This window comes from Protopterus annectens, chromosome 9.part0 (genome assembly GCF_019279795.1).
Source record: "Protopterus annectens isolate FY-2018-M chromosome 9.part0, PAN1.0, whole genome shotgun sequence".
NCBI classification, from domain to species: Eukaryota; Metazoa; Chordata; order Ceratodontiformes; family Protopteridae; genus Protopterus; species Protopterus annectens.
In genome coordinates, this window is record NC_056743.1 from 1,920,434,552 (window position 1) to 1,920,458,813 (window position 24,262).

The 24,262-nt window shown below is 40.3% G+C and overlaps 1 protein-coding gene across 1 annotated transcript in view; it reads left to right on the top strand.

Annotated features, from left to right (window-relative positions):
* CACNA1A (calcium voltage-gated channel subunit alpha1 A) overlaps positions 1 to 24,262 on the top strand; it is a 3,713,953-nt gene that overhangs the window by 2,172,531 nt on the left and 1,517,160 nt on the right. The gene's annotated exons all lie outside the window — the stretch shown is intronic.

The window sequence follows — 24,262 nt, forward strand, 5'->3', positions numbered from 1 at the left end:
GAAAGCCTCTCGGGTGGGTTGCAGAATGATTCTCATTGCTCCGTTTTGGCCTCGACAGATCTGGTTCCCCTTTCTAAGGTCTCACTCGGTGAATCCTCCTTGGATTCTAGATCCCATTCCGGATCTGATATCCCACCCATCCTGCATACCTCCTCCGGACCTGGACAACCTGAAGCTGACCGCTTGGCTGCTCCAGTTCCACTCTTGATCAGGACTCCCGGTATTTCGTCACCTGTTAAGGCAATCCTGGTGGCAGCTCATAAACCGTCCACTAGGAAAGTCTACCGCAGCAAGTGGAAACGGTTTTCTTTGTGGGCGGAGCGGCAAGGCCTGAATCCCTTCACGGTTCCTCTCCCTTTAGTGCTTGACTTTCTAACCACTCTTTTTAACGATGGTGCCAGCAGTTCCACAGTCAAAGTACAACTGGCGGCAATTTCTCATTATCACGTTGGCCATGACTCTAATCCACTCATGTCAGCCAAGTTGTGTAAAATTTTCCTTAAAGGTACTTTCCTTCTCAGGCCCCCTGTAAAACAAGCGGTTCCTCCTTGGGACCTCTCCTTAGTTCTCCAGGCCTTGACCGCCCCCCCCTTCGAACCAGCGGCTACGGTGGATCTCAAATTTTTGTCTTTCATGACAGCCTTTTTAGTAGCCATTACATCGGCCAAGAGAGTTTCAGAGCTCCAAGCATTATCAGCTAAAACCTCCTTACTTGGTATTTCATCCGGACCGTGTTTACCTCAGGACCAACCCGTCCTTTCTTCCTAAAGTAGCTTCTGAAGCAAACATTAATCAGTCCATTAACCTCCCTGTTTTCTTTCCTAAATATGAAAACAAAGGTGAATACAAGCTTCACTCCTTAGATGTTCACAGGCAACTTAGATTTTATCTAAACAGAACGGCTGGTCATAGGCAATCCGACCAGTTGTTTATTTCCTTTGCTAAATTTAATTTGGGCAAGCCAATTTCTAAAGTTTCTCTGTCTCGCTGGATTTCACAGTGCATCTTATTGGCTTATCAAGCTTCAGGAAGGCCCGCACCGGAGGGTGTACACGCCCATTCAACCCGGTCAGTATCTACCTCGGCAGCCTTTAAGGCTAGGATTCCTCTAGATGATATTTGTGCAGCAGCCACGTGGGCTTCATCTCATACTTTTATTTCCCACTATAAGTTGGATCTTGCATCTAGGGGTAGAGCATCATTTGGCTCAGGTGCTCCGAATATCCTTCCATGATGGCCGCCCAAGATTCAGGTAGCTGGGGACTCTGTCCCACAGGTTGCAGACAAATGAATCTCCTACTTCAGATTTAGAAGTTATGTACTCACCATAACGTTCCATCTGAGTAGGTGTATTCATTTGTCTGCAACCATCCCGCCCTCCTATCCCCCTGGCCTTTCAGTTTCCTGCATATTATGTGTTACCCTTTTCAGGGTGTTTTTGCTGTTGGCAAACTCGATCTGAGGTCATGAGGGTAGAGCAGGGCATTATGGGTGAGGGGAGGAGCTGAGAGCTTGGATCCATAGCTGGTAAACCATGCCGGTTCGGATCCGATATCGGATCCATAACCCACAGGTTGCAGACAAATGAATACACCTACTCAGATGGAACGTTATGGTGAGTACATAACTTCTAATTTTCTGCTCCAGCAGGACAGACTGATCCTCCCTACATGGATCTTCCATCTGGATCCCAGATATCTCTGCATCTTGAGCTACATCATTCTATGCTTTAGGGACAACCAGCTCAAAGTCTCCAGTCCACCCAACAGGGAATTAATATCTTTTCTGATACTTCACCGGAGCATCCCAGCAATTAAGTCCCTAGAATGAGGAAGTGCAAGAGGAGGCACTTGGACTCCCCTCAGGAGCCAATCACTGAGGATATCAATTTCGATGAAGAAAGGTCCCCAAGATCACCTCCTGAAGTCTTCTTATCCAGAGACATCATTGAGATCCTTAAGCATTGAGGTGGTTGGTCCTCCAATAATCCTTCACCAGAGGAATCAGTATTTCTGGCATCTTTTGGAGCTTGCCCATCTACCTCCTGGGTCATTCTGTCTGCTGAGTGTCTATATTACTTACTTGAACTGTCAGAATGTCGAGTACCCTTCCATTGACACCTAAGTGTCAAACATCTTCTTCAGTGAATCACCACATCATCAATTTCTTTCCACATTGGGGGATGTGGGGGGGGGGTGAAGCCCCCCACTTCATAGTGTTTGTTAAATTGTGTAATTCGTATTTGGGCTACCAATTTCTTTCCCTTAGAAAGAAATCAATGATGTGGCCATTCGATGAAGAGGATGTTCGACACTTGGTGTCGATGGAAGGGTACTCAACATTCTGACAGTTCGAGTAAGTAATAGAGACCCTCTGCTGTTGAGCTCATTGACTTGGTTTCCAGGTGGGCATGGAAGGACCCTGACTCAGTTGAGCCAATTGCCAAGAAGCCAGATCGGATTCTGGCTCCAGTGACAGGCAGAGAGTTCTGGAATAAAGAGATGCCCACACATGCTTTGGTCATGTCAGTGGTCACCAAGAAAGAAGTAGCTGAACAGAGTTCCTCTGTCCATCCTCCTAACAGAGAGTCTAGGGCACTGGACAGATTTGGGAAGCTCATGTATGCTTCAGCGACTTTTGCCCTTGGGTAGCTGAAATACTTGGCACACTTCATGAGACTGCAAAGGGACTTGATCAAGGAACTTTCAAACTCCTTTCCAGGGACCACTACTGTTGAGGCTCAATCTTGAGTGGCTTCACAGTTGACTACCCTTCAAGCTATAGCAAATTTGTCCATGAGGCTTATCTTGAATGCTGCTGAAGATGCCTCAAATGTGGTGGGTTCAGGCATTTCCATCAGGAGTCATGCCTGGATGCACTTGTGTGAGTTTGTGGAGCCTTTCAAGTCCTCGTTCGTCAATGCACCCTTTGATGGCAGTTCATTGTTTGGCCCAAAAGTAAAGGGCATGCTCTCCAGGTGTGAGAAAGATAGAAGGACCCTGTCTCCAGTGGGAATACATTTTTGACCCCTCAAAGATCCTTTTCTAGGACTCAATGAGGTGGATGGAAGATGTGATTCAGGAAGTCCCAGAGTCCTTTCCAAGATCCATGTGGAGATAGCTCCCCTAGGGGCAGAGGGGGGAATTCCAATACACAGCGATGCCCAACCATCAGAGGAGGTCCTCAAAACCAAGGGTCCAGAGATTTTTCTCCAATAGACCCTATCAGCAGTCATGAAAGGAGGCCTGATTGTCCCTCTCTGGAGGCAATTGGGGGTTGTTTATCCCTGTACTAGAGAGCCTGGCTAGAAATCACAAGAGATACCTGGGTGCAGAGGATTATTTCCAGAGGTTATATAATTCCCTTTCCCCTTCTATTTCCTAATGTTCCACCCAGTCAGAGGAAAGCAGCAGCACTAGAAATACAAAACCTGCTAGAAGAAACAGTCATTCAAGAGGTCCCACCAGACCAGATAGAATCCAGAATTTACTTGAGATTCTTTTTAGTGGCAAAGAAACAGGGGACTGGAGACCTATTTTGGATCTCAGTGACTTAAACAATTCAGTTCAACATACAAAGTTTTGGATGGTCATGGTTCAGTCCATTCTACCCTTCTTGGGCAAAGACAAATGGATGTGCTTGATAGTCCTTCAGGCTGTGTACTATCACATAAAAATGAACAGACAATCCAGAAGATATTTACGCTTCCAGCTGGGAACCAGTCACTATCAGTTCAGAGCAATGACCGTTGGCCTCACCACAGCCCCAGGTGTTCATCAAATGCATAGCAGTGGTAGTAACTCACTTGAGACTGCAGGGATTCTGAGTGTTTACATACCTAGATGACTGTCTCATTACCACCCTAACCAAGCATCTACTAATAAAAGCAAGGAATCAGGTACTCCTGACATGTTCCAAACTGAGAATAACCATAAACTATAGCAAGTTTCAGTTACAAGTAACTCAAACACTGGAGTTCATGAGAGCAATACTCAGCACATCAGTGACAGCTTCTTTGCCTCTTTCAAGAGTGGACATCATCAGGTTACAGGTCAGGAAAATAATTTTCAGCACCAAAATTTCATCTCACTTGGTTCTACAAGCCTTAGGGTCAATGTCAGTGGCCTTAGTTCTAGTTCTTTAGCAAGATTTCACATGAGAATTCTTTATTAGTTATTAGCAACACAGTGGTCAATTCTTTATCAACATATGTCAGCAAAAATAAGAATCACTCAGCCATGCAAGCGATACCTGTGGTGGTAGATTCCATCGGATCTAGTTCTGCAAGGCTGTCCTTTCATCCACCATCAGCCCAAGGTTATAGTGACCATGGACACTTCCCAGATTGGGCAGGGGAGTGTACTTCCTGGGGAAAACAGTCCAAGGCACTTGGTCCCCCGAAGAGCCAATATGCATATCAGTTTCCTAGAGATGAGAGCAGTGCTCTTAGCATTGAAAGTATTCCAAGACTCTCTCCCTTTCTGGACCATTGTGATCCAGACAGACAGTATGTAAGTAGTTTGGTTCATCAACAAACAAGGGGGAGCCAGTTCTTACCCCCTGTGTCGAAAAGCCGTCAGAGTGTGGCAATGTGCAATCTCTTCCAACCACTTTCTGACAGCAGCGCTCATTCCGGGGAAGGCCAACACAATAGCAGACAAAATTAGCAGCTCCAGTATACTACCTAACAAGTAATCTGTCAACAGGAAAGTGACAGATATGATATTCCAGCAATGGGACCAGCCTTGCTGCTATCTTTTTGCATCTCCCCTAAACAAGTGCAACAGCTTCTTTGCTCTGATCCCTTCACTGGGGGGAATCACCCCTAATGCTCTAATCCACAGTTGGCCCCCCATCTTCTCTATGCCTACCCTCCAACCCCCCTAATTTACATATTGTTACAGAAAGCTGCCAGGCTGAAGAGCAAAGTAATCATCATTGCACCTTACTGGCCTTGACAGATTTGTTTGCCCTTCCTTTGGCCTCATCTGCTTTACTCACCTTAGGTCCTGGATCCAATTCCAGACCTCCTGTCTTACCCAATAGACATTATTCATGTGGATATCTCAGTCCTCAAGCTAACGGTATGGTTTCTCCAGTCCCTTTATTAGGCAGACAACCGATGATCTCATCCCCTGTCTGGTAGATGCATTTGTCTTCCCACAAGGCCTCTACCAGAAAACTTTACAATTGTAAGTGGAAAAGATTTGTTTTTTGGGTACAGCAGAAACACATTGATCCTTTCTCGGCCCATATACAAATTGTTCGTGAATTTCTAGCAGCAGTTTTAATGAGGGTGCTAGCTCCTCAACAGTCAGAGTTCAGTTAGCTGCACTTTCTCATTTCCATATAGGATTTGAAAATTCTTCTTTGGCCTCATCTAAGCTTTGTAAATCATTTTTGAGAGGCACTGTCCTTCTGAGACCCCCATATAAAGACCCTACTCCACCACAGGATTTAAATGTAGTGCTGCAGGCACTAATTCATTCTTCCTTTGAACCAGCAGCCAAATGTGATCTTAAATTCCTGAGCTGGAAAACTATCTTTTTAGTGGCTATCACCTCTGCTAGAATAATTTCAGAACTTCAGGAATTTTCTTCTAAACCTCCCTATTTGATTTTTAATAAGAATAGAGTAACATTACGTACCAAATGCTTCTTTCCTTCTTAAGATGGTGTCAGAGTCCAATCTTCTTTCCTAATTTTGCAAATAAAGGAGAATATATTTATTTATTTGTTTATTTATTTTACATTTGTTGACCGGGCTAGTCTAACTGAATATATGACCATTTTCAGTAGAGGCCCGGGGAGAAAAGCTCCAAGCATAGGCAGTAACAAATAATACAATATATACAATAGTAACATGAGTTATAGTACATTATTCAGATTGTACATAAGAGAGGCTAGTATAGAGTCTTATAGTAGCATTAAGCTAAGATCAAATACTGAGAACAAACAACATATGAGAGAATAAAGAGAATATATATATATATATATATATATATATATATATATAGATATATACATATATATATATATATATATATATATATATATATATATATATATATATAGATATATATATATGGGTCTACCTGACATGGTCGACAGGCCATATGGTCGACAGTTCATTTGGTCGACAGGCAGATTTGCCTCCCTCCCCAATGTTGTGCGACCCTGGAGTTGATATATATAGTTAGGGGGGGTGTGGGGGGCACAGCCCCCCACATAACATGCCTGTCGACCAAATGAGTGTCGATCATATGGCCTGTCGACCATGTCAGGTAGACCCATATATATATATGTATATATATATATATATATATATATATATATATATATATATATATATATATATATATATATATATATATATATATATATATATGTTTTTTTTATCTCTTTAGATTCTAAGTTGAGTTTAGCTTACTTGTTATTACAGGTAGTCAGCATAGAGTAGTAGAGTAGAGAAGTAAAGGGAGTGCAAGATGGGGCACTGAGGTATCAGTCTGGGTTAGAGCAGGGACAAAGCCAATGTATTTTAAGATGTTCTTTGAGACGTTTTTTAAAAAGCAGTGAGGATGCAAGAGTTGAGAGTTCACTTGGAAGCTGGTTCCAGGTTTTTCCCACTGTGTTGGTGAAAAGTGAGGCCCCAGCTTTGTTGTTGGATTTAATAGTCGAAACTAGAAGCCTATTAGCTGAGCATAATGTAGCCAGATTTATATAGGGAATAATCAGATTAGTGAGGATTGGGGTATTATTAGGGTGGTAGAGGATCTTTTGGCTGATAACAAGTTGATGACAAAGTAGATGGTTTTGGAGTTCTAACCATCCCAGTTGTTTGAGGTTGACAAACTGGTGAGTTTGAAAGGGGGTGCCAGTGGCGAATCTGGCTATGTTGTTATAGCTGGTTGATAGTTTGTTAAGGTTGTTTTTAGATAGATTGGTATATGTGGCGGAAACATAGAATAGGGTAGAGATCAGGTGGGTTTGAGCAATAGTGGTTCTAGCTGTTGGGGTAAGGAAGGGCTTGATTCTATAAAGGGAGCCTAGATTTTGTTAACAGATTTTATGGTAGTATTGATATGGTCATCATAGCTAAGGTTGTTGTCTATTGTTATTCCCAGGAGACAGGTTTTAGTGTCAGGGGAAATGCTAGTTCCATTGTTAGAGGTTATTGTGAAGTGAATTTGTGTTGACTTTTGAGTAGGAGCAAAGAGCAGTAATTGAGTTTTTTTAGGGTTCAGGAGGAGGCAGTGTTGCATAAACCAATTTTCTACAGTGTTAAATACTGACTATGTGAGGGTCTGGAGTGAGGTTATGGACTTGGCTGAACATATTAAAGCCTTACTTATTGGATGTCCACAGTTACGTTTTTACCTACATAGAAAGCTAGATATTAGGAAAACAGATCAATTATTCATGTAATTTGCAGATTGTAAATTGGGAAATCAGTCACAAAAGTGACTTTATCCAGATGTCTGACTGAGTGAATATCATTTAACTACAATAGGTTGGGTCTTTCCTTACCAAAACCTTTAAGAGACTATTCCACTAGGTCCATGGCAACTTCTTCAGTGTTTCTTTCTAGGACTTCCATGGATGACATATGAGAAGCTGCAACTTGGACTAATCCTCACACCTTTATTGCTCATTACAAACTGGATCGGGTCTCGAGGGTTAGGGCATCCTTTGGCTCAACTGTGCTCAGGAATATCCTTCCTTAGAGCCCACTTGGGAATTTAGGTAGCTGGGGACTCTGTCCCATATGTTGAGGATAGAATGAAAATTGACAACATTAGATAAAGAAGTTATCTACTTGTCATAACATTCTAATTGTGTTGTCCATTTTCATTCTTCCTAAACTCCCCACCCTTCAACCCCTAACCTTGGTGTTTCATAGTGAATATCTGGAAGAACAACCATGTATAAGGACATCATTGTCCTTCTTATTGAGCCCTAGATTTAGTATGCTGTTACGATAATTATAGTAGTTCTTTTACCTTTGTAATATTGCAAACAAGATCTGAGGTATGTTGGGGTTGGTGCAATATGGGTAGGGAAAGGGGTTGAGAGTTTTTTGGTGATCATGAGCTATAGTAATGGCTGGGTCAGAGCTATCTGTTGAGGAAGACTGAAAATGGACAACACAGATGGATCATTATGGTAAGTACATAACTTCTTTATTAACTCGGTGGTATACACGAGTTTAGACAGATTGCTGTTATGCAACTTTCTGATATTAACTTTAGAGCACAAAAACTTTTAGCACAACAACTCAGGCAACAGAAAGTAGTCACCAAGGTAAGGAAGATAAGAGTTTCTGTAGAAGTATTAGAAATATTTTGGACATTACATAAAAGTGTATAAAACAGAGAAACATGGAAAGCAAAACAGGTACAAATGGAAATTTTGACAGAAGAATTAAATATCCCAAGATTAGTGGTAGATGAGGTTCAGTTACTAACAATTAGGACAGGAGGAGATGAAGTAAAAATGGTGATGTGTAACCAATCTACTGGAAAGCCCCCAGGAATAGATGGTATTCCTGTGGAAGTTTGGAAACTAGGAGGGAAAAACTGATAAAGATCCGGAAGGTTTTGTTTAACAGTATTTTAAGAGGAAGAGAAGTACCAACATTCTGGAAGAAAGTGGGGGCAGCTGTAATACTTAAAGAGGGTAAAGATCCATCAGATCCAACTTCATACAGGCCCATTTCAATACAAAACCATGTCTATAAAGTGTTTATCTCTATGATGGCTAAATGAATGGCAAAAGTGATTCTAAAATTGATAGATATGGATCAATGTGGTTTTGTGGAGGGGAGACAAACATTTGGCAACATTAACAGAACATTGATGATCCGGGGGAAGCAGAATGTAACAAAATACCACTGTTGTTGGTGGGTCTTGATGCAGTGAAAGCATTTGACAGAGTAATTTGGGACTTTATGAGCAGGGCAATGGAAACATTTGCATTTCCTGATAAAATTATAAGGCTGATTAGGAGGATATATTAGAGATTGGAAGTGAAAATTAAAGAGGGTGTGGTCCTCTCTGATAATTTCTGCTTGAGCAGAGGAACTAGGCAGGGGTGTCCTGTCTCCCTTTTGTTATTTGCATTATCTTTAGAACCATTGGCAAAGAAAATAAGGGACAAAGAAATCCAATGATATAATTGGCATGGTAGTAAAGAAAAGGCCTTATTTTCAGATGATATTATTTTATTATATTAATATGTTATTTTATTTTATAAGGGATGGCCGCCATGGTGCAGCAGTTAGCATTGTTACCTCACAGCAAGAGGTTCTTCAGTTCGAGTCTCAGCAGGGGTGCCATCTGTATGGCATCTGCATATCCTCCCTGCAGTCATGTGGGTTTCCTCCAGATGCTCCAGCTTCCTCCCACATTCCAAAGACATGCAGTATGTGGACTGGGCACTCTAAATTGGCCATAGGTGAGTGTGTGTGTGTGTGTGTGTGTGTGTGTGTGTGTGTGTGTGTGTGTGTGTGTGTGTGTGTGTGTGTGTGTGTGTGTGTGTGTGTGTGTGTGTGTGTGTGTGTCTGTGTGAGTGAGTAGTACGAATGAACTACTTGTCAGGCAAAGTAAACCTTGGCTAGAGATGATAGTCACTTAAGAAGTGACACGCCAACCCCGTGTGCAAAATGAGAAAAGGAGTTGTGGATGGATGGATGGCGGGATTATTTTATACCTGTCAAAACCAGAAAGAGATATTACAGTGTTATGGAACATTTTGAGACAGTTTCAAATCTTTTCAAGATACAAAGTTAATGAAGCTAAAACAAACAGAATAGCGGTAAATTAAGTACCCATACATGAGTTGGTTCAGCAATATTCATATTTATGGAAACATGATAAAATTAATTATTTAAGAGTTGTTGTGTCTTTTGGCTTTTCCCGGTTAGGGGTCGCCACAGCGGAACTCCGGTCCGCTAATGATTGGTAGCTGATTTTTACGTGCCGAGTTACCAGCCCTGACGCACAACCTTCAATGAAGGTACGCCCATTCACGTACGTCTCCACGCAGAAGACACTCTAGCTGAGAATCGAACTGGACAGCGTCTTACTGTGAGGCGACAATGCTACCGCAGGCTGCTATACATTGTACAAGCAGAAAATTATAATTCAAAGTGGAAAGGGATGATAATGATGATGATGAAAACAGGGGGAAGCTCAAGAAATAAGGAGAGAGTGGGATTTTGGATGCATACCTTTAAGGAGAGTAACAGTAATCATACAGAATATTATATTGATAAAGAAGCAAAAAATATTCTAAGAACTAAGCCAAGACAGAAATGGAAAAAGGAGATTCTGCTAATAGGGATGACTGCAATTGGGGATACAGACAGTAGGCAAGAGGGGGCTGGAATTTATTGGAGAAAACTAGCAAATTACTAAAGAGGGAAAGGAAATAGAATGGGAAGACACTAAAAATTTATTTGGACTGCAGGTTAGAGATTGCCTTCCTTATCAAGGATTGATATCAGAGTATAGGCAAAGGGAAAGAAACGGGGGTCCTGAACAAAAGACCAGCACTGGTAGAGTTTTTAGTAGAATCTAGATCAGGGGTTGCTGTGAAAAAGGGATAATTAGTAGACCATATGAAATATTGCATGATAAATATAAGAACCAATCAGAGAAGGTTAGAAAGGATTGGGAAGAGAGATTGGATAAGCAATTCACAAAGAAACATTGGTGGGATATGTGTATGTCTCCCACAATGCAACAAAGTCTAGAAGATTTAGGATCTTTGCTTGGAAGTGTTTACATCGGTATTTTTATACTCCCAAGTAGACTCCAAAGAATTTTTTTCTCAGGTAGACAGCAAATGTTGGATGTGTGATGGGGAAGAAAGAGGTAACTAGGAACGTATTTTCTGGAAGTATAATGAACTGGCAGACTTTAAATATTCCCTGAAGACTGCGTCGTCAGTGATACTAGGTGAGAAAAGTGGTATAACTAAGGAAATTATTATTTGAGCTATAATACAGAATCAGAATTGCCTAAACATAGTAAGTCCTTTCTGTGTCTAATTATGGTGGCTTCCAAAAACATAATTACTAGAAAATGGAAATCAAAGTCTAAACCAACTGTACTAGAAGTAGTGAATATAGTAACAGGGATAAAATAACTGGAATTGGGATCTTTGAAAAAGGGTAGGAGCAAATTAGATTGGAAAAAATGGGAATTGCTGGAACAATACATGCAGAGGAGGAACAAGGTTTAAAAGAAGACAGAATTTGAATGAGCTGTATAATGTCTGACTGACATTGACTGGATAGATTATAAGTGATGTATAATTTTTGCAACTACAATTTTGTCAACTTGGCTTGTAATGTATAATGTTAGCAACTAGAATTGTACCAGGCTGGTTTGTTTTCATTTATTTAAATGTAATATTGCCTATGTCATACGTGATAATTTAATAAAGATGTGCTTGTTTAAAAAATATAGCTTCTGCTGCAAACTTCAGTCATGTCATAAATTTGCCAGTTTTCTTCCCAAAAAATTCCAAAAAAGAAAAATACATGCTTCACCTTTTGGATATACATAGGCAGGTTCATTTTTATCTCCACGGAATGAAGGATTTCCGGAAAGCTGAGAAACTCGTTGTTTCCTTTGCCTGTCAAAAATTGTGAAAACCCATATTTAGAGTCACCCTAGCTAAATTTATATCATATTGTATTTCTTATATTTATTTTTGAATGATTTACCTTTGACAAGATATCCTAAAGCTCACTAGTAGATCTATGGCCACATTTTCTTGTTTCTGGGCCAGAGTTTCCATTAATGATATTTGTGCTGCAGCCACTTGGTCCAGTGCTCATACTTGTATTTCTCATTACAAGATGGACATCATCTCCAGAAACAGGACTGCTTTTGGTTCTACAGTACTCCGGAATATCCTTCCATGAGGGACACCCAGGCTTATCATAGCTGGGGACTCTGTTTCATTTGTTGAGGAATTAATGAAAATGAGAACATCTGATATAAAAGTTATGTACTCACCGTAAATATGCATCTGTGTTATCCATTTGCATTCTTCCTCAACTCCCCACACTCTATTCCCATCTCTTTTTCTTTGGGTGTGACCTGATAAGGTTTTTTTTTTGGAACCACTGTTCATGTTTGAACCCCCATTGCTGTTCTCTTTCTTGTTATAACCTGTATGCTTGAGTAATTTTTAGTGATAGTAAATTCTGTCTGAGGTAATACACTAGTAAAGGGCATTATGAGTAAGGGAGAAGCTCGTGAGTCGGAGCTAGAGTGTGGAAGAAAAGCATCTGATTCTGATATGAATCACATTTGTTGAGGAAGATTATCATTCAGGCCATACAATAAAAAAGTGCACAGCTGAATGAAATTACATTACTCCAAGCTCAAGTGTAAACATAAACACAGAAACACAAAAATCATGTATAAACTTATACACATACCAAACAACAGGGTCCAAGCCATCTGAAGGCACATAAGCTTCAAGAGCCATGCACGATTCCTGATCCAGCACACAGCAACTAGAAGACAATCGGATCCCCACCATCTGCACTTGGCACAACTCTCACCGTCATCACCCACATCTCCACACCAGCAACATGGCTAGAAATTAAAAAGAGAACATCCCAAATCCCAGTCCACTTCCCTCTGACCCAACAAGAAACCAAATGCAAATCCAGAACACAACACCAGCAGACAATTGGGTCTCCATCATCCATGCTTCACAATCAGAGCAATTCTCCACCCAAAGGACTGAACCACCCAACCAAACCAACTACTTCAAAAATGATTGAGCTGAATGATCAGCCAAGACACAATGAGCCACACAACAGACTCCAACAAACACCAAACATGGACGACAGATGACAGACCGATAACTCCTATATAAACATAAAGCGCACAACGGGAGCCAGAGGCCACTGCCACACAAGGTGCCACCACAGTAACATGGCTGGCCCAATTTTTCTTGTCAAAAAGAAACAGAAAACTATGCATGTATCTACTCCTTCTCAAATTTCTTTGAACAGGAGTAGTTTACTGGTCTGGCTCACTGCTTAATTCAGGGTATTGATCCTTAATGTGAAATAGTTTCTGGTGAAAGAAAGAGGGATTCCTCCTTTCCCAAAGAGATTCCAAGATACTTAATCTGAACAGGAAGATGCATGGATGGACACATTTTTTTCCCTCAGATTTCTGCTTCAGACCCAGAGGAGAGCTAATTTTCTGATTCTCCCTGTGGAGGTTTCCTCTTTCTCTGAGACTATTGCTAGAATGTGTCGGTGTTTCCATTGGGAGAACACTGAGGTTTCAGTCCCTTAGAAAATGCCAGGATTTATTATAGGAGGATTTTCCAGAACCTACACCCATTTCTCCTGTTTTCTGCTTTAGAAGATGTGTGTGTTATTGCCTGAAATTTTCCTGATAGTTATCCAGCTGCCCATAAAAAGACACGTGGGATGTGTAAAGATCCTCGGTCTTTTACATTTTTATACACTATTCCCAAACCTGTCCCAGCAGCTGTAGCTTTAGTTGATCCCACTGCTGCTAAGCACTTAGTTAATTCCAATCCCAATCTCTCTAATAAGGATGGGAAAGTTATTGATAGGTATGGGAAAAAGTGTAAACTTCTGCAACTTTGATTTTCAGAATTTTTAATTTTCAAACTCATAACTAAAGTTTGTTTTGACAAATTGTGAAAGTACGAGAAATGCTTTATCTGCAGTTTCTTCTTGTGAGGAAAAATCTGCTTTAAATAACTTTGTTTCTTCTGCTGCAGAGGTCACTACTCATTGTTTGCAGTGTGTGTATGACTCTGTTGGTACTTCTTCCAAGACTATGGTCACTGGTACTGTTTTGAGGAGGTTTGCATGGCTGGCACACACAGAACTTCCCAGATGATGTTAAAAATGAGATTTTAAATTATCCTTTGGATATAGTGTTTGCCAGCTCTGGTGCAGAGGTAATCAAAAAGTGTCATGAAAGAGACAAGCTGATCTAGGGAATCACTAAGATTTTTCAGCCCTCCTTTTCCAAATTATCCTATTAAGTTTCTATCTCCACATCCAGTTCTGGCAAAAACAGGATAATCGGTCTTAATTTAATTCAGGTAAGCAAACATTTAAGAAGTATTTGCATGGGGATTCCAAAAGCAAGTCTCGAAACTCCCAAAATCAAGGACAGTGCAATATGTCGGAATTACTATTCAAGATACCTTTTGATCCCCTCCCACCCTGGCCCCTTTTTTCTTTCAAAAAGTATGAATCTCCATTTGTCTCTTTGGCAACATATTGTTTCAGAGAAATGGGTTCTGAAAATCATTCATCAAGATTACAGAAGGCAGTGGGAGGAAATTCTTCATCACATGCTGTCTCAAGGAGTGCTAGAAGCAGTTCCTCCTTCTCAGGTGGAGAAGGGTTTTTATTCAGGTATGTTCCTAGTGCCAAAGAAAGAAAATGCTTGGAGACCAGTTCTGGATTTTCTTTCTTAAATCTGTTTGTGATAGTGCCCAAATTAAAGATGTCTTGTCACAACCTGTTACCTCTTATTCCACTTCAAAGTTTCCTGGTAACACTAGACTTAAAAGATGCATATCATCGTATCCCTATTCATCCAGACCTCAGACATTTCTTAAGGTTTTGTGTGTCTGGATCACATTATCTGTTCTCTGCCTTACCCCTTTGACTCTCCACTCACCAAGAGCGTTCACAAAGTGTCAAGCTCGAATTATAGCACATCACAGTCTACAGGGTGTCCACATTTTTCTATATTTGGATGATTTGCTTATCTTTGCGAGTGTCAAGAATCTCTCTCTTGGGTGAGAGTACTCTTACACAAGATGAGATTCCAAGACAACATTCAAAAGTCTTTCTTGACTCCTTCACAGGATTGTGTTCCTGGGATGTTAACTAGACTCCTCAGTTCAAAGAGCTTTTCTTCCAGAGTAAAAATAATTATCTTTATTTCGAGCTATTTCTAAGGTTTTCTACACAGACTTCAGTCATTGCAAGAGAATATCTCAGGATTTTGGGTCTCATGGTATCACTGGAAAGACTCCACATGAGAAAGATAAAGTGGTATCTGAAATCTCTTTGGTCCCAACATCAGCGCCTTTTTATCTTTTCAAATCACAATACTAGGGTTTGCCAAAAGAGAAATATTTTTCTGGAGACAACAGAAGTCCTTAAATCCAGGTCTCCTGTTCTCTCGCCCTGCTCCAAAGCAGCCAATCACCACAAATGCTTTGGACTTTGTTTGGGAGCAGTTTCAGGAGGTATTAAAATGCAGGGGGTGTGGGACAGCAAAGACAGATGCAGTCGCATGAATTTTAAGGAGATACTTGCCCTGATCAAGGCACTCAATCTCTGGATCACCTTTGGTCCCCAGGACCTCTTCAAGTGGTTACAGACAATGCACCAATCATGTGGTACATCAGCAAGCAGGGGGAACCAGGTTGGATCTGATTTGCAGACTAGCCATTTTAGCTTGGGATATAGCTTCACAGCACAATCACACTCTACAAGCATCCTATATTCTGTCAGAGCAAAATTGTTTGGCAGACAAGCTAAGAAGGAAAAGGGCAGACCCTCATGAGTGGAAGCTAAAATCGTGAGTCTTCCAAGATTTAATCCATCTGTAGAGAGTTCCTCAGGTAGACCTCTTTACCTCTTCTGTTAACAATCAACTGGCAAGATTCTGTTCCAGGACTCATGAAAGAAGTTCTGGTAGACAGATTATTTTCCTTTTCCTTGGACAGGAATGTTCCTGTATGCTTTTGCACCCTTTCCACTAATTATCCAGGGTATGTCTGAAGATTCAGAAGAAATCCCCCAAGATAATTGTGGTAACTCCCTTCTGGCCCAGGCAACCATGGTTCTCCCTTCTTTTTGGAAATGGCCATGGGCAATTACCACAAGCTTCCTCACAGACTGGATCTACTCACACAAAAACAGAGCTGTTTGTTACACTCTGACATCAATCATCTTCAATTTACTGCCTGGATGATAGGGTCTGAATTCCTTTTAGGAACTTGTTTATTGATGATATGCAGCAAGTACTAATGGTGCCAAGAAAGCCTGCTATTAGAAAATCATATATTAGCAAATGGAAAAGGTTTTTAGTTGGTGCCAAAAGTACAGCCAGCACCCATTCAGGGCTAGTTGTTGTCTGCTTTTACAATATTTATGTGAGTTACTATCCTAGGACCTTACTTATTCCTCTGTCAAGGTTCATTTATCTTCCGTTTCAGCTTGTCTGCCCATGGATCGTCCTTTTTCAATGTTGTCTCATGTCAAAATTTCTTAAAAGGGGTTTTGCATAAGACGCCTCCAAGAAAACCGGTGGCCCCTCCTTGGGATCATAATTTTTTGTTAGAGAAGCTAATACTTGCTCCACTTGAACCAGCTAATCTGTCTTACTTGAGGTTCTTAATAAGGAAATCATTTTAATTGATTGCTCTGACCTCAGCAAAAAGGGTATCTGAAGTGTAAGCTCTTATTTTGAGTCAACCCTATCTTGTTTTCCATAGGGACGTGGTTTCTTTGAGAACTAATTCTTCTTCTTCTTCTTCTTTTATGCCTAAAGTGGTATCCAAGTTTACTTTAAGCCAAACTATCCATCTCCCCATTTTCTTTCCTGAACCTAAAAATGAGGGAGAAGACATGCTTCGTAGCTTGGATATTCAGGGACAACTCAGGTACTATCTTGGCAGAACTAAAGCTTTCAGATCTTTAGATCAGTTTTTCATTTCTTGTGAAGGTAAGAAAAGGTGCAATCTATGTCAAAACAGACTGTTTCCAAATGGTTGTCTAAGGCTTTTACTTTTGCTATACTCACTATAGCAAAACTATTCCAGACAGGGTCAAGGCCCTCTCTACCAGGGTATTTGGCTGCATGTATGACTTTTTGAAAAGGGTTGGAGTCTAAATGTGCTCTAGAAGCTGCTGCTATGTCCACTGTACATACTTTTAGAATGCACTACAAGCTTGATTCCTTGTCTAGGTCCAGATCAAGTTTTGCTAGGACCATTCTCCAGAGGCTTCTGGACTCTTGTCCTTCCACCTCCCAAATGTAGTTAACTAAGGTAATCTACCCATATAGCTGTAGCTAGTACAGCAGTGATCAATATGATGAACATAGTACAGTTGTGTTAGTTGAACTTACCATAACGGTAGATGTTCAAGTAGCTGCTCTGTTACCCCATCCCCCTTGTTTTTTGGTGTGTTTTTATGCAGGGTGTCAGCATTTAATTTTCGTTGTTTCTAGCATTGTCCTTTCAGACCTCAGTCTCCCTCTGTCTGCTAGCAGGAAAGGTCTGAAGGGCTTCACACCTCAAACTTGTCTTTTAGTCAGTTCAGATCAAGCTGTCTGAGAGTTTGGGCGCATGGAAGGTACCCTGAATCTTTGGAAGCTGGACGGCTGTTATATCCTTGGCAAGATATAACCCATATAACTGAGGCTCCTGCAACAGTGATCATTCAAACATTTACTGTTATAGTAATTTCATCTTACACAACTGTATTTTCTCAGGTTCATTCTCCACAGAATGGGGAATCTGACTTTGATGTAAGGTTTCCTACGGATTCTCTACCTGAAGAGTTGTCTTTTTCTGACATTATTGCCAGAATGAAGAAGATATTTCAGTGGTAGTAAAAAGAAATTACAGCACCAACAAAAATATTATAATTTGTTGCAGTTGGATTTTCCTCAACCTGCAGCTGTCAGACTCCCAGCAAATTTATTATGATTTGGGTACATAATTTACAGCTATTGCCTTTGTTTTATCTTCATTAATGTTGTATCCCGAAAAGATCTGAAACCGACTCAAATTGTTCCACAACACTGAAATGTCCCTTTCTGGTTTTATCAGGTATAAAATAATATCATCTACAAACACAGCCAGCTTTCCTTGACTACCATAAAAATTATAACCTTGAATTTCTGATCCGTTATTTTTTTTTTTGCCAGTCGTTCTAAAAATAATGCAAATAACAAAGGGGAAAGAGGACACCCATGCCTGGTTCCTCTGCTCAAACAGAAATTATTAGAGAGGAACCCACCCACTGTAATTTCCGCCTTTGACCCCTGATATATCCTCCTACTCAACCTTATAATTTTACCAGGGAATGCAAATGCTTCCATTGCCCTGCTCATACACTTCCAGCTGGCAAATGCTTTCTCTGCATCAAGACCTACTAACAACAGTGGCATTTCTTACATTCTGCTTTCCTTTGGCTCATCAATGTCCTGTTCATGTTGTCATATGTTTGCTTCCCTCCACAAAACCACAAACCATATCAGTCAGTTTTGGCATCACCTTTGCCATTCTTTTCACCATTATAGATATAATTTATTTTATTTTATTTTACATTTGTTGACCGGGGAAATCCGACTGGATGCGTATCCATTTTCATCAGATACTCGGGGAGAAAAGCTCAACAGTAAAATTCAGACAATCATTACACGGAATACTGAGGTGTTCAGCTTCATAGAAAGTAACAGACTTAACATAGACAATTAACATATTCATGTTTAGTCAAAGTTAACATATCAGGTACGACGGTTGACATAGATCGGTTTAAGCAAAGTGAGATTCAGGTTTAACAGTATTGTATCGAGTACACACAAATAATTTAGTTTAAGGTTTAGATATTCCATACTGGTGAGGTAGATTAGAATAGAGTAGTGAAGGAGTTGACAGGTAGGTAGGTAGAGGGGAAAAACGTAACTGGGTAGTAGGTAGTGGGGATTAGTAACAGGGGAGAAATAGGGAAGGATGGTAGGGTGATAGGATAGGTACGAGAAGCAGAAAAGTGAGGTATTAGTATATGTAGTCGATGTAGGGGTATAGAGTGTGTGAAGTAGTTAGTGGATAGCTAATTTAGTAATCTGCCAGTGGTATGTGAGTAATACAGACTATGGGGTGGTATAGTGAATGAAGTTGGAGGAAGCAAGAGTGGCTGTCATTGTAGGAGATGAGGCTGTAGTATTGGGCAGGGAAAAGCAAGGAGGGGGAGTTAGCCAGGTGGGGAACATGTGCAGATCCATGAGTGCTTTAGGTGTTCCTTCAGGAGTCTTTTAAATGTGACCTTTGAGACAGCTGAGGTAATAGATGTGGGTTGGGAGTTCCAGATTTTGCTAATGTAGTTGGGGAAGAGGGAGTCCCCTGCTGTGTGTTGGTTTTTGTGATTTTAATTATTTTTTGTTGCTAGAGCGAAGTCGTCTGGTATTCGCTTGGGGTACTAACAGATTAGCCAGTGATGGGATTTTGTGTGGGAATAATAGAAGATTGTGGACAAAGGATAGTTGATGATAATTCAGGAGATTAGAGAATTCAAGCCAGTCAAGTTATTTTTAGGGATGTTCAGTGGTGGGCATGATAGGGGGCACCTGTTGCGAATTTTGCAATTTGATTATAGCAAGTGTTGAGCTTGGCAGTTTTGGTTTTGGGTAGGTTAGTGAGAATGGGTGAGGAATAGAATAGTGTTGAAAGAAGGTGAGTCTGAGCAATTGTTATCCTAGCAGTTTGTGTTAGGAAGTGTTTATTTTTATATAGACTGCCCAGCCAGTTTTTTGTGGACATTTTTAATGGTTTGGTTAATATGATGATCAAATTTGAGGTTGTTATCAATGGTAACTCCTAACAATTTGGTGTGAGTGTCAGGGGAGATGATGGTGCCATCTCTGGAGACTGTGTTAAATGGAATGTGTCTGGTGGTAGATTTGTTGGGTGATAAAAGTAATAGTTTGTTTTTTGAGGGGGTTTAGAATTAGGTGTTTGCTAAGAAACCAGCTTTCTCTGGAATGGAAGGCTTTTTGGGTCATAGAGAGAAGTGTTTGAGGGTCATTGGCTGAACAGACATGTGTAGAGTCATCAGCGTATTGTATAATTGCTGCATCCTGACAGATAGTGAAGAATGTTGGTGAAAATGGAGAATAGGAGGGGACCTAAAATGGATCCTTGTGGGACCCCTGTGGTGATGGGTAGCAGTGAGGATAAGTTATTGTCCCACCATACTGCTTGTTGTCTTCCTTGTAGGTAGGTCTGAAACCAAGCCAGGGTTTAGTCACTTAGGCTGAGGTCAGTAAGGGCATGTAACAGTTTTAGGTGGTTGACAAAGGCCTTGGATAGGTCCAGAAATATGGCAGAGGTTAGTTTGCCTATGTATTTGTTTTGATTGATGAGGTTAGTGAAGGAAAGTAGGGCATTGGTAGGGCTATGAGCTAGCCTAAATCCATGCTGTGTAGGAGAGAGAAGTTGTTTGTTAAGCAGGTATGGCATGAGTTGGTGGTGGATGCATTTTTCAAGTATTTTGGCTAGAGGAGACAGAATGGCTATGGGGCGATAGCTGGTGAGATCAGTGGAGGTTCCACCTTTATGGAGGGGGATAATATAGGAGGTTTTCCAGATGGGTGGGATTGAGGTTTCTGAGATAGATCTGTTTAGTAGATAGATATGGGGAAGGCAAGTTCATTAGCAGCCAGCTGAAGGAATTCAGCATGTAGTCCGTCAGCTGCTAGTGAGGTAGGTTTGAGTTTAAATAGCAACTTTTTGACATAGTTGGTTGGGATGGGTTGAAATTGGAAGGTAGTTTTAGGTCTGTCTACATGTTGTGGGTGATTAGTGGTAGTGGTTGTAGGCTATTTGTGAAGAAGGTTAGAAATAGTCTCTGTGAAATATTTGTTAAATGCGTCTGGTATATTTGTGATTTCATTAGAGGAGGTAGGAGATAGGGTGGAGGGCTGGCCAGGGTGGAGTATGTTGTTTATTCCTGCCCAGAATTTCTTGGGGTTGCTTTGGTGCTTGCTTTGTAGCTCAAGGAAATAGTTCTTTTTATCTAAGAGGACTAATATTTTTGTTTCATTTCTGAGCTGTTGGAAGTGTGCCTTAGCTGCTGGGGTTTTAGTGGCTCTCCAGGTATGCCAGGCTTTGTTCCTTTCTGAAATTCTATTTTTAGTCTCTTTGGTATTGCAGGGGGCTGTTGAAATGGTTTACAGCTTCTTCTAGGGATAAAGTCTTTAGTATGTTCCAATTATGGTGTTTTAGTTCAAGTTTGAATTTGTTGGGGTCAAAGTTTTTTGTGTAGTGAGTTGTTAGTGATCTGGAGATACAGTTGGATTGCGTTTTGAATTTTAATAGAAAAGTGGGTTGGTAGTCGCTGAGGGTATCTGGGAGGACACCTGCCTGGTATGGGGTGTTTGTCCTGTTTATTAATATCCAGTCTAGGAGGCTTTCTTTAATTTTTGGAGTTCGTAGTCTAGTGCTACTTTGGATAATTTGTGAGAAGTTATAGAGGTTAGTATGGTTCACTGGGTTTAAGGCTGAGCAGGTATTCCAATCTGTGTTGAAATCACTGAGTATAATGGTTTCCTGAGGGAGGTTTTGGTTTGACCATTGTAGGAAGTCTTCCAGGGTTGGGATGTTGTTGCTTGGTGGTATATAGCATGTGACAATGTTGATTGACTTTTTGTTACTAAGTTTGAGTTTAGCTAGGAGGATTTCAGAGTTGTTGAAAGAAGGTGTTTCTAGATTAATTGTGGTGACATTTGGGGTATTCCTATAGAGTAGGGCTACACCCCCTCCTTTTTTAGATAGTCTATCTTGGTGGAGTACATTGTAACCAGTAGGTAGGAGTTCTTTGTCTGCAGTAGTGGATTTTAGCCAGGTTTCTATCAGACATAATATATTAGGGCTGTAGGTGGAGAGTAGTGCATGTAGTAAGTGTACCTTATTGTTAACACTTCGAATATTTAAGCACAGGCTGTTTTTTGGTGTATTGGCAGGTAACTGGTTTGAGGAGAAGGTAGTATTTGCTGGGGTGGTTTACAAAGGGTTAGGCCCTGGATTTGGGTGAGTATCACCTGCAAGTATCAATAGGTAATTAATGTGGTGGAAGAGTTTAATAAGTTTAATTAAGATGGCTATATATTTGTTAGTAGTAGGTGATTTCAGGGTGATTGGGAGTATCCTAAGTGAGTTTGGTGCAATAATGATGTTATGGTAGAGATTTGGTGATATGAGTTGGTTGTAGTGAGGAGTGCTAGGGTTATAGGTAGAGGTTTGTTTTGTAAGGATAGCGTAGGTTGTGTTTAGTGTGGTGTGGTAAGAGGTTAGGTGGAGCTTTAGTGTTAGGATTGATAGAATAGAGAGTTTGCATGAGAGTGAGGTGACTAGTTTGTGATAGTGGGTGGGTGTCATTGTTGTGGGTGAGAGTGTGGAGAGGGATGTTAATTGGTAAAGGTAGCAGAGAGTTGGGATGAGAAGTGTAAGGCCATGATTGGCTGGTTGTGAGGCAGTGTCTGGTCTGTGATTGGTTGGATATGGGGTGGGCGGGGATGGTTAGGTATAAAACTAGAGGTTGTGGGGGCTATAATCTCCATATTTCCATATTTCTCTGCTTTGTACAGACTATCATAAAATAAATTTAATTTATGGTTTAGGATTGAATTGGGCCTGTATGAAGCTGCATCTGATGGGTCTTTACCCTCTTTATGTATTATGGCCACCACCCCTTTCTTCCAGGATGTCAGTACTTCTCTTAAAATACTGATAAACAAAACTTTCCATATCATTATCAGTTTTGTTCCCTCCTAGCTTCCAAACTTCCCCAGGAATACCATCTACTCCTGGGGACTTTCCTGTGAATTGGTTATACATCACCATTATTATCTCATCTCCTCCTATTGTAACATTTAGTAATTGAGCCTCATATACCTCTAACCTTGGCATATTTAATTTTTCCATAAATATTTCCATTTGCACCTTTTTTTGATTCCCATATTTCTCTGCTTTGTACAGACTATCATAAAATTTCTGAAATATTTCTAGTACCTCTACAGGATCTGTTATCTTCCTTTTTACAGGCTCCCTAAGCTTGGTGACAACCCTTTCTACATTCTATTGCCTGAGTCATTATGCTAAAAGTTTTTGTGCTCTGCAGTTGCTTAACAGCAATCTTTCTAAACTCGTGCATATTATCAAGGTAATCCCTAATTTTCATTCTAGCATTTTGCAATTGTTCCTGTTCTTGTTCTATGAGATTCCCCCTATTCTGCAATACTTGTCAGTCCTTCTAAATAATTCTTGTTACTTCTTAACCATATATCTCTTTCTTTTATTTCCACCCTCTTTTTAAACTCCACTTTGATTTTATCCTGCTTTCTAGCTACATTTTCAGAAGAAATTTCTATCTTCTCTAATAGCTCCTGTATAATTTTTTCTACCCATTCTTTAAATTCCTCTCTTTTCAACAGATAGATGGGAAAGTGCTAGTGTTTCATTTTTATTTCATTACCCTGTGCTTTAATTTTAGTTATTATGGATGCATGATCTGAAATAGTTATTGGATGCATATCAAAGCTTTCAATTAAAATGCATATGTTCCTGTAAAATGTAAGTTCTGTCTGCCTTGCCCAGTTTTTGTATCTTGGGGAATAATATCTAAATTCATTCAAACTCCTACTACAGAATTCACATCTTCCATGCTAAATATTTTCATAAATTTCTTTAAAAATCTATCCTTCTTTGTTATAATTTCCCTTCTGGGCCCCCCAGACATATATTCAGTGCTACAAATCAAATACCATTTCCCACCTATAAGGAATATTCCCTGCTAAAAGCTGATTATTTCTCCCAGAATTTTCTTAAGCTTCATTATAGCTGTTTTAGGTTGAATATTAAATACATGCCAGTGTAATTCTCTTCCCTTGTCAGTAGCCCCTTACTACTACAAAGCTACCATTATTATCTTTTTTTTATCTTCTATCACTACTGGATTTCCTCATGCAAGTACTATAAGTACTCCTATTTTCCTTTGTCCTAGGTATTCTGCTGAATAACCATCCTAAAAGCTTTTCTTTATCAAATTTCCATGTTTGGTTCTTTCCAAAACTGTCTTCTGTAGCATAGCTATTTGCACTCTACATTTTTTAATAAATTTCACTCTCTTTCCTTTTTGTATATATCTGTGAGACCATTAACATTTAAAGATAATAGAGAAAGCATCATTATGGAAAAAAAGTTATTCCCACCTTTTATGTATAACATTTTTTTTTGTTAAATATCCAGCTTTTGTGTTATATGCATGCACAAATGTTTGGCAGGTTGATCTTTTATACAGTTCTTTCTTGTCATATCCATTTGGGCCTATATCATTTCTTACAAAACTTTTTGATGTGTTGTTGTCCTATCTCACCTTCATTCTTACTTGATTGGGTTTGGATCCGATCCTCAGATCTGTCTCGGCCTTTATT